The sequence below is a fragment of the Nyctereutes procyonoides genome, unplaced genomic scaffold (assembly GCF_905146905.1).
Source record: "Nyctereutes procyonoides isolate TBG_1078 unplaced genomic scaffold, NYPRO_anot_genome, whole genome shotgun sequence".
NCBI lineage: Eukaryota > Metazoa > Chordata > Mammalia > Carnivora > Canidae > Nyctereutes > Nyctereutes procyonoides.
In genome coordinates, this window is record NW_026575033.1 from 13,917,748 (window position 1) to 13,928,495 (window position 10,748).

Below are 10,748 nucleotides of genomic sequence, written 5' to 3' on the forward strand. Positions count from 1 at the left end.
CAAATGTCCAGCAGCAGGTGAAGGAATCAAGAAATTTGGTATAGCCATACAATGGAATACTTCTCAGCCATAAAAAGGAACAAAGTACTCATGCACTCAACATGTATGTATCTCAAAAACATTTTGCTGAGTTAAAGAAGTCAGACATGAGGGGATGCCTGGGTGGCTCAGCGGTTTAGCCCCTGCCTTTGGCCCAGGGTGTGATCCTGGAGTTACAGGATTGAGTCCCACATCGGGCTCCCTGCATGGAGCCTGCTTCTCCCTCTGCCTGTGTCTCTGCCTCTCTCTCTCTCTCTCTGTCTCTCATGAATAAATAAATAAAATCTGAAAAAAAAAGGCAGACATGAAAATGTACATATGGTATGATTCTATTGCTATTAAATCCTAGAAAAGACAAAACTAACCTATCAGGATAGAAAGCATATCAGTGGTACTCTCGTGCCAGGTGTGGGAGTGGAGTTTGCAAAGGGACTTGAGGAAGCCATTGGATTGATGAAAATCTTCTATATCTTGATTGTGCTGGTGGTTACATTTGTCAGTGAATATTTACATTTATGAAAATTCATAAAATTCTACACTTAAATTTAGATGCTCACTAAGTTTGACCACTGTGGTTTGAGAGTGGTCTGAGTTTGAGAACCAGTGGTCTAAAATGTGAAGACAAACACAGCTCAGGACATTCACACCCCCCTCCCCCAAAAAAGGAACTCTGTTATAACCTGGAACTCAAGCAAGCGCTATAACCAAGGCATTGTTCTCAAAAAATCTGAAAGCTAAAAATAATAATAATTTATAGTTAAAATTTATGCATTTTATTATTTATAAGTTTTACCTCAGTAAAATTGATAAGTAAGTGATTTGTTCTTTTGTTGTATAACTTAGTATAATTTTTTTAAAAAGTAAGCACTGGACAACATAGTTACCAACCTCAGTGTTATAAAGTTGTATTTACTGGTCTACAATATGATAATGTATTATCTAAAAATTAGGCAATGAATGGTCAAGATATAAATTATATTTAAAGTGCCAAAGAATCATTGGATCACAGATAGCTATTTTGAGCCTTTAAGTGTAAACAAACAAAAATTGCTTGCATTGGGAAGATAATGAACTCTAGTGCTGGTTTGAATTTCAAAAATAACATGTAGGTATTATGGGTAAGAAGGAAAAACCTTCAATATTTTAAGTTTTGTGTTAAATGCAGAAATTTAGTGTCTCTGTTGGGCTGTAACTTAGGCCAAAGTTTTGAAGCCCTTAACATTGGAATATAATAATATAGTTAGGGAGTAAGTGATAGAAATTTTACCACAAATAGGGACTAGCCAATATAATTTTATATGACATTATGGCACAAGGAGAGAATGCTCAATATTTGGTAACAACTCAAAAAAAAAAAAAAAAAGAAGAAGCAAATGAACTCTATATTTTGAAGCCAAAACAGTTGCTTGATCTCTGATACCCATTATACATTTCTTCTGGGAAATGTATAATGAAGAAAACAGGCCAGGCAAATAGATATCCTTACTTCATTTTCATATAAAGCCATTCATGAATTTCAAATAAGTGTTTTCCAAAATTTTCCTCTCAAAACCCATCTTTGAAAGCCTCATCATCCCAGGACACCCATAAAGCTTTCTTTCAATTAATTTATTTCAGTAAAATTAAAGCACTAAATACAAAAAAGGAAAGAACTTCTATATAATACGTTATGACAGTGTATCCTATTAAATACGAGCTTGAACATGGTAACTATGCTGCTCAGAGTTTAATTGAAATGTTTATACTAAATTATACCAACAAGTCTGTGTATTTTATATAAAGTTGGTGATTAAGCCCAGGATTATTATCATGCCAAAATGAATTGGAATGTCTGGTCTCTATCAGGATTATAACCTTTTAACGGTGTTTTTTTTTTTTTTCTATGAGAAAATTAGATGCTACTTTTTTCAATATTATTTTATGCCAACAAATGGTATTAGGACAAGAGGATATCCACATACAAATGAATGAAATTGGTTGAACTTTTACCTCATGCCATACATAAAAAGTAACTCAAAATGAATCAATTTCCTAAACATAAAAGCTAAAGCTAAAGAATTTTCAGAATAAAACTTAGAACTACATCTTTATGACCTTGGATTTAGCAATGGCTTCTTATTTTTGACACCAAAAGCACAAGAAACAATAAAAAATTATAGATAAATTAGGCTTCATCAAAATTAAGAACTTTTCTTTTTCAAGTATAATATCAAGAAAGTGAAAAGACAAGACACAAGATGGGATATATTTGAAAGTCATATTTGATAAAGGGCTGTCTCTAGAATAAAGAACTCTTATAACTGAAAAAAAAAAAAAAGAAAGAAAGAAAGAAAGACAACCCAATTAGCAAATGGGTAAAGGATCTGAATGACAATTCTCCAAAGAAGATATACAAATGGCCAGTAGGCCCATGTAAAGAGGGTCAGCATTATTTGTCATTAGGAAAATACACACCAAAACCACGATAATTAAGAGATACAAACTTCCATTTATAAAATAAATAAATCACAGAGATGAAAAGTACAGCATAGGGAATATAACCAATAATATTGTAATAACTTTGTATGATGACCAATGGTAACTACATTTATCATGGTGAGCACTGTATAATGTATAGAATTGTCAAACCAACCCACCAATCAACCATTCAGCAAACAAACAAAAAGCTGCAATGAAATACCACTTCACATCCATGAGGAAGGGTATAATCAAAAAGAGAAGTAACAAGAAATGATGAAGATGTGAAAAAATTAGGAGCCTCATGCACTGCTGGCGGAAGTGTAAAATTATACAGCTACTTTGGAAAACCGTCTGGCACTTTCTCAAGAACTTAAATATAGATTTGCCATTTGATCCAGAAATTCTACTCCTAGGTATATACCTAAAACTAATGAAAACATGTCTACACAAAAACTTGTTCATGAATGTTCTAAGCAACATTATTCATAATAGCCAAATAATGGAAATAACCCAATATCTATGAATTGATGAATGGATAAATGAACATAGTATATTCATTCAGTATATAGTGGAATTTTACTCAGCCATTAGAATAACAGTATTGACACATGCTACAACATGGATAAAACTTGAAAATTTATGTGAAGTGAAAGAAACCAGTCACAAAAGACCACATATTATATTATTCAATTTATATGAAATGTCCAGATTAGACAAATCTATAAAGAAACCTATAAGACTGAAAGTAGATTAGTGGTTATTTAGGGCTTACAGAGAGGTATGGAATGCTTGAGGGTGATAGAGAGTGTGTGGATTTTTCGGGTGATGAAAAAGTTCTAAAATTAATTGTGGTAATAATTGCACAACTCTGAATATATTAAAAATCACTGATTTTAAAAATCATTGAGTTATGCATATATAAATGGATAAATTGTAGAGTTCATGAATTATATCTCAATAATACTTTTACAACAATAATTTTTAATTCCTTTATTTTGATTTGTAATACGTTTCTGGCATAGTAACTCAATGTAAGTACAAGGCTGGTCTATATGGGCATGAATTTTTTTTTTTTTAATGCTGTAACTAAGGCATCCTCCTGTATTTTTCAAAATTATTAAGAGTTGTGACTTTTAGTTTATGGTACATGTGGGTTCTAGTTAAATACATCCTTTATTGAATTGTGATGAAGTAACTCATAGTCACTGGTGCCCAAATTTTTAGCTTTCATGAAAATAAGAAAAAGAAATTTCTAAGGTAAAAATTTCTACCTTATTTCCAGCATATTGTTATATGATGGAATTGCCCATGGACAGGATATAGAATGCAGAAAAGCATGGGCCAGAATGAGATTCTGGAATAAAATAACTCATGTTTCATGAAAGTACCCATAAATATGAACAAACAAAAGTATCTTTGTCCTGTCTTTCTGGATGGTTCTTATAAGGCCCCCACACCTACTATGTGATCATGAATGACAAGTAACAATGGGTCTACAATGGACCTTAAAACACCAATGTTCTCTACTAGCATGAGTCACACCAGACCCACAACATCCAAGGATTTTTAATGACAAGCTAAAACGAAAAGTTGTCTGCTTTTGTAGCACAAAATCCAACACTCACTCCCTTGATTGCTAGAAAAACAAAATACAAACACTCTATCAAGAATGCCAATGTAGTGCCAACACAGCAATAGATTCCAGACTTGGCTAAGGGCAATGGGAGTAATACCATCAAAAAAACCAGTTAAAAGACTGTAAGAAGCCTGCAAACCAAGTCTCTTGCATAACTTCACCAGTGTAACTTCAGCTCATCACTAGGAAAACACCAGTCACAGCACATAGCCAGTCTCCTGACCTGGCTCATCCGGAGATGATGTTGAGTGAGTGACAGCAGCAGGACTTAGCAGCTCCTGGGCAGCCAGCACAAGTGGGACCACCTCAACCAAGGAGGACAGAATAAACAGTTTAAGGAAGCCGGAGGCTCAGTTTTAAACAACGTAGCACAGCTGTGGATTGCTGAGAACTAGCAGTGGCTAACTGGTGAGGCATCTGTAGGCTGAAGGAGCTACCTCTGAACAAAGGCTTCAGGCTGAGTGGAGTCTAAGTAGCTTACTCTCAAACACCTGTGGGCTCAGCAAACCATGTTTGCAACTATAAATCAAAGCTCTGCTTTCATGTGGACAGAGTGTGAGGAGAAATGCTCTTGCCTGTGTATTGGTCTTTTAAACTGCATATACACACATCATTAGTATCGCCTTTGAATCTGAAAGACAGCATTACATTCTGGGACACATCAGGCATTGTTTTTGATGTCTTCAATATTTCCTACTGCCTATAGGGCGTCGCATTAATGAGTTCTTCAGATGTCTGAAGAAATAAAAAAAAAATTTTTTAAAGGCTCAATGTAACATCTATCTACCAGAAATTTGTATTAGATATTGTTTTGTAAAGAGAGATTTTCTAATAATAAAAAAGAAATTGGGAAATTGGACACCCTTCTTTGTAATGAGACCTCTTTGAAAATTGCTCTAAGAATGATGAATGCAATTATTTGGTAATTATAGACCAGAAAGAAGTAACAGATTTTTTAAGACTCAGGTTAGCCTTTTGAAAACAGAGTAAACCACATTGATATGCAAATTAGGCTCAAACATTCATTTATTTTATTTTATTTTATTTTATTTTCATTTCTACAAAGATTTTAGTTATATATAGACTCTTACTGAAAAATCAAATGGGTTAACCTAAAAGTAGAGGTCATAACAAAGATTGAGAGAGGTTATCTATATAGGTTTTAATACAGAAATAATCACTATTCAGCCTTAATTTCTCACCTAGTAGCTGGCCTCTTATTTGTGGCAAGTATTTGTCCCAGATGAATTGAATAAATTAGAAGACAGGTCCTTAAAAAAGATTCAACTTGCACAATGACATATGGGGAGCCTGTCCTTTTTCCCCTCATTGTCTTGGTTGCTTGACCTTCTCAACCACCAAACAGGAGTGGATTTAATGAAGAGAAGGTTTATGTTCATTACTCCACTGCCACTGTTCTTTGTCAAAGGACAGATCTTTCTCTTAGAGAGGAGTATTGAGGCAATTATCCAGAGAATTTTGGCCTCAAATTTGTGATTGCCAAAATTTCCCAGAAGTTATCTTTCCATATTCTAGCTTTTTAAAAAAAGAGATTTATTTATTAAAGAGAGAGAGAGAGAGGCAGAGACACAGGCAGAGGGAAGAGCGGGCTCCACGCAGGGAGCCCCACATGGGACTCAATCCCGGGTCTCCAGAATCACGCCCTAGGCTGAAGGCAGCACTAAACCACTGAGCCACCCGGGCTGCCCCATATTCTAGCTTTACTTATCATCATTTGATGAATTTTGCAAAGGCAAAGTGGGTAAGAGAATCAAAGCACTTAATTATTCTTCAGGGGGGGAAAAGCAGTCTTTCCTCTTTGATAATTCTCTTAGTTTTCGAGTTAATTTTGACAATAGGGACTTGGTCTCCAAGAGAAATTTAAAAATAAAGCTGGAAGGAGTTTCTTTTTTTACTAGAAATGTAAAAATGCTCACTACTAAGTTTAGGCTATTGTGAAAGATAATTGCCTGATAACTCATACACTAATTTGAAAGAGACAGTGCTTTATTTCTATCCAATTTATACACATACATAAGCTTTTGAAGATTTTATTTATCTATTCATGAGAGACACACACAGAGAGAGAGAGAGAGAGAGGCAGAGACGTAGGCAGAGGGAGACACAGGCTCCTCATAGGGAGCCTGATGTGGGACTCGATCTCGGATCCTGAGATCAGGCCCTAAGCCAAAGGCAGATGCTCAAACGCTGAGCCACCCAGGTGTCCCACACATACATAATTTTAAAGATAAGTGGTATCACAGAATTCAACATGAAAAACATCAGTTCCTGGCCTTGCCCCTCACTGTGACTAATTTCCATTCCCTAGAGACAACTTTCAACTTTTTAGGTTCTTCTGGTACTTTGTTACATATAAAAAATTACTTGATTATTCTATTTCTTGATTTTTAGTTGTTATCGATATTATTCATTAACTTTCTTCTGTGGTTAGATTTAGCTTTTATATGGACTCCCTTTCCCCTCCCCCACGTATTATTTTCTTATCCTCCCATTATTGCTGTCCCACAAATTCCATCAAGTTATTTTACTAGTCAGACCTTGGGCATGTGGTATCCATGATTATATTTCCCTTCTTGCAAAACTTACTGATTTCCCTGCAGATGATGATTACCTCTTGTGTGTGTGTGTGTGTGTTTGCCTGTTTGTGTTTTCAAATGCCCCAGGAGTGTAAGTCTCCCCCTCAGTGGGCTCAATGCAGCAGATAACATAGCTCCCCATTATCTCTGTGTGTGTATTCTTTTATCTTAGAAACATAAGGCTGGAGTCCTCTGTTCTGCATCAGTTTGTATGGCTGTTTCTTAGGCTTGCTACATATTATCAACACTTGAATTCTCTTCTTTCTTCTGTGTTAGACTGTCTATATCCTGAAGGCCAATTTTTCTTTTTTAGAATCCTCCATTATTTTCATGGAGTTCCTCCTCTAGTAACTCCGTAAGGTCAGATACCTCAAAGGAAAATTTTTGAAATATGAAGTGTCTCAAAATATTTTCATATTACCGACAAACTTGATTGACAGTTTTCACAGATGTGTAATTCTATGTTGGAAATATCTTTTTTCCCTCAGAATTATGAAGGCCTTGTTCCACTGTCTACAAATTTCTATTGTTGCTTTTTTAGGGAGTCCAATGTCATTTTTATTCATGATTCTTTAAATGTGACTAATTTTTCCCTCTCTGCGAGTTTTTAGCTCTTTATTTTTGTCTTCAATATCGTGAAATTTCATATAGACATGCCTTTTCAGGAAGACAAATCTTTTTTTTTTTTTTTTAATTCTACCCAGCACTTTCAATTTGGAAATTTGTGTTATTCAATTCTGAGGAATTTTCTTGAAATGTTTCTGTAATCATTTTCTTCCCTCTGTTTTCCCTCTTTGCCCCTTTTGGAGTTGCTATTAGTCTAGTACCGGCAGTTTTAATCCACCAACATTGTTTTCCCCTGCATTTTGTATATCTTTGTGACTTTTTTTCTTTCTTTCTGGGGTATTTATTAAATTGTAGGTTTCAAATCTTCCATTGAATTTTTGCATTATATTTTTGCTTTCCAAGAACTCTTTATTATTATTTGAATAATCCTTTTTAAAAAATTCTTTCCAGAATGCAGTATCTTCTCAGGGCACCTGCGTGACTGTGGATTAAGCTGCTAACTCTTGATTTCAGCTCAGGTCACAATCTGAAGATCTGAAGATCTAGTCCCTCCTGGAGCTCTATGTTCAGTGGGGAGTTGGCTTGGGATTCTTCTTGGGATTCCCTCTCTCCCTTTCCCTCGGCCCCTCCTTCCAACTTGTGCCCCTCCTCCCAACTCTCTCTCAAGTAAATAACTACAATCTTAAAAAAAAAAAAAGTGCAATTTCTTCTCTTAAATCTCTGAAAATATTATGGTTTAAAATTTTCTTTTTTTTCTGTTCTTTTAACTGTCTTGAATTTTTCTTTGTAATTGGCTTTGTTCTTTGTAGTGGTCATGTCTCAAACAGAAATAAAAAAATGCTCACTTGGAAGGTTACATTTATGGACATATCTGGTGAACAATTGAGCTTAAATATAGAATGATTGGCTGTGGCCCAGCTATTTCGTTGCAAGACCTTCAATTTTGTATCTCTGTAGGTCCTTTTCCCTGGACAGCTAGTTTTCTCAGTTTATTGCTTAAGGGATATAAAAAGCCAGCTTCTAGCTTTCTGGAAGCTGAGGGATGAAGGTTGCCAAAAGTCTCAAGAGTTCAGTATGTCAACATTCACATAACTTCCCTGTTTTTAGTATAGTCCCTCATCTTTGCCCTCAGCTGAATCTCTTATGAGTAATACCAGCTAGGTTCAGGTTTAATTCCCTGAAGAGTAAACCTCTAAGTTTCAGTTGTGGTTGGGAAGCAATAATTGCAACAGAAACAGGTCAATTTTCCCTTTAAAATGTAGCCAATCCTTCAACACATCCTCCTGTTGCAGCCCCTTGTGCCTGCCCTTTTAGAACTTATTTCTGCCATATCCAGGGCATTCCAAAGGACTGTAAGGTGAACATCAATTTGCTTCTTGTTAGTTTCCCCTACTTTAGACTTAGATTGTACTTTTCTCAGATACTGGAAGTCAGTTACCACTCATAATCTATCTTCCAGCTTCTAGATTTTATGTCTTGTATGGTTTTTTCTGTTTTTGCTCTCTTCATCTTTGCAGGTTTTCTGCTTCTTTGTTTCTTCACTTTTACTTATGTATTTCCCCTCCCCCTGAGATTGGTTGATTGATTTTTTTTTTAAGATTTTATTTATTTACTCATGAGAGACACACACACACAGAGAGAGAGAGAGAGAGAGAGAGAGAGAGGCAGAGACACAGGCAGAGGGAGAAGCAGGCTCCATGCAGGGAGCCCAACGTGGGACTTGATCCCGGGTCTCCAGGATCACACCCTGGGCTGAAGGCGGCACTAAACCGCTGAGCCACGGGGGCTGCCCTATTTATTTATTTTAGAGAGAGACTGAGAGAGCATGAGACTGTACAAGCATGGGGAGGGGCAGAGGGAGAGAGAGGGGGAAGCAGACATCCCACTAATGTGGGGCTCAATCTCAGGACCCTGAGATCTTGAACTGAGCTGAAATCAAGAGTCAGATGCTTTACTGATTGAACCACCCTGGCACCCCTTAACTTTAATTTTAAATGTAATTTAAAAGGTGGTGAAGATAGACCTTGTGCTCAATGTGTCTGCTTATATCTTGACATGTGAAAACAGTGGTGCACTCTGGAAAAAACCTAAGCATTTTGGGAGTTCTGATTGAGAAGTAGGGATAGTCTCATGTCTTCAAGAAAGATAATTTTGCATTAAGTAGTAGATTAAAGCAATACCACTGGAAATATTTATTTGTAACTGATAATTTTCACATGAAGTCACAGCCATGATCATTTGTAAAGGTCTAGAAACCATGGTCAAGGTGTCAAATTTTCAAGGATAGAGAGAAGTTTGTTAGTATCTACACAATATTTGTCTCCATATGCATATATCATCTGAAATTCCACAGTTGCTTTTATGAGTTTTAGTAAAATTCCCATCATACATGATACAAAGTATAATGGGTTTGGGTTGGTATATAATGCAGCTAGCTATCAGGCTACCATTTTGGATTAATTTCAGAACAAGTCTTAAAGCTACTCAAATTTTGCTACATTTTAGAAAATGCTTCACAAGTAAGTTACCTTCCTGGGCAGCCTGGGTGGCTCAGCGGTTTAGCGCCGCCTTCAGCCCAGGGTGGGATCCTGGAAACTCGGGATCGAGTCCCATGTTGGGCTCCCTGCGTGGAGCCTGCTTCTCCTTCTGCCTGTATCTCTGCCTCTCTCTCTGTGTCTCTCATGAATAAATCAATAAAATATTTTTTAAAAAAGGAATAAAGGGTCACAACTTAAATTTTAATGTTTTCAAAATAAAATTCTTGCTCATATGGAGGACCATAATAGCTTGGTCAGATTACTGGAGAGTATTTGGAGGTAGAGTCAAAACCAAATTTTCTAAGACACAGTTTTAGTTCTGCTCAAATACTAATGAAGGCCTTGAAGTTCTGCAACACACAATACATAAGTGGAGTTGGTAGATTTCAGAGAAGGGGTCACAATTATAGACTGCTGGTTCAGGTGACTTGGAGTTGAGGAAGTTCCTACCATCTGTGTGACCTGGTGGTAGTCAGAGACAATTAACACCTAATTCACCAAGCCAATGTGAGGATAAGCAGAATCACAGGTCAAACGCCCAGCATGAGGTGTGACACAGAGTAGGTGTTCCATATATAGTTATAATTATTTCTCTGGAAAAAATTGACAAGGAAAATGGTTAAAGAAAAAATTGAAGCTGCTTGGACTTAGCAAAGTGACAAAATACAGAGTTAATCTTTAGAATACATTTTTTAAAATGAAACTCATACAGATAATAGTCTACCCAAAATACTATTTTTGGATTTCAAATTAAAACATATATATATATATATATATATATATATATATATATATATATATATATATAAACTGAGCTGTTCTCACCCAGCAGGACTATGTCCTCTGCAAAATAGAATCCACATGTTGCTCAGCTACTCTTGTTTGGAAGGAGAGGACCAAGTCTTTTAAAAG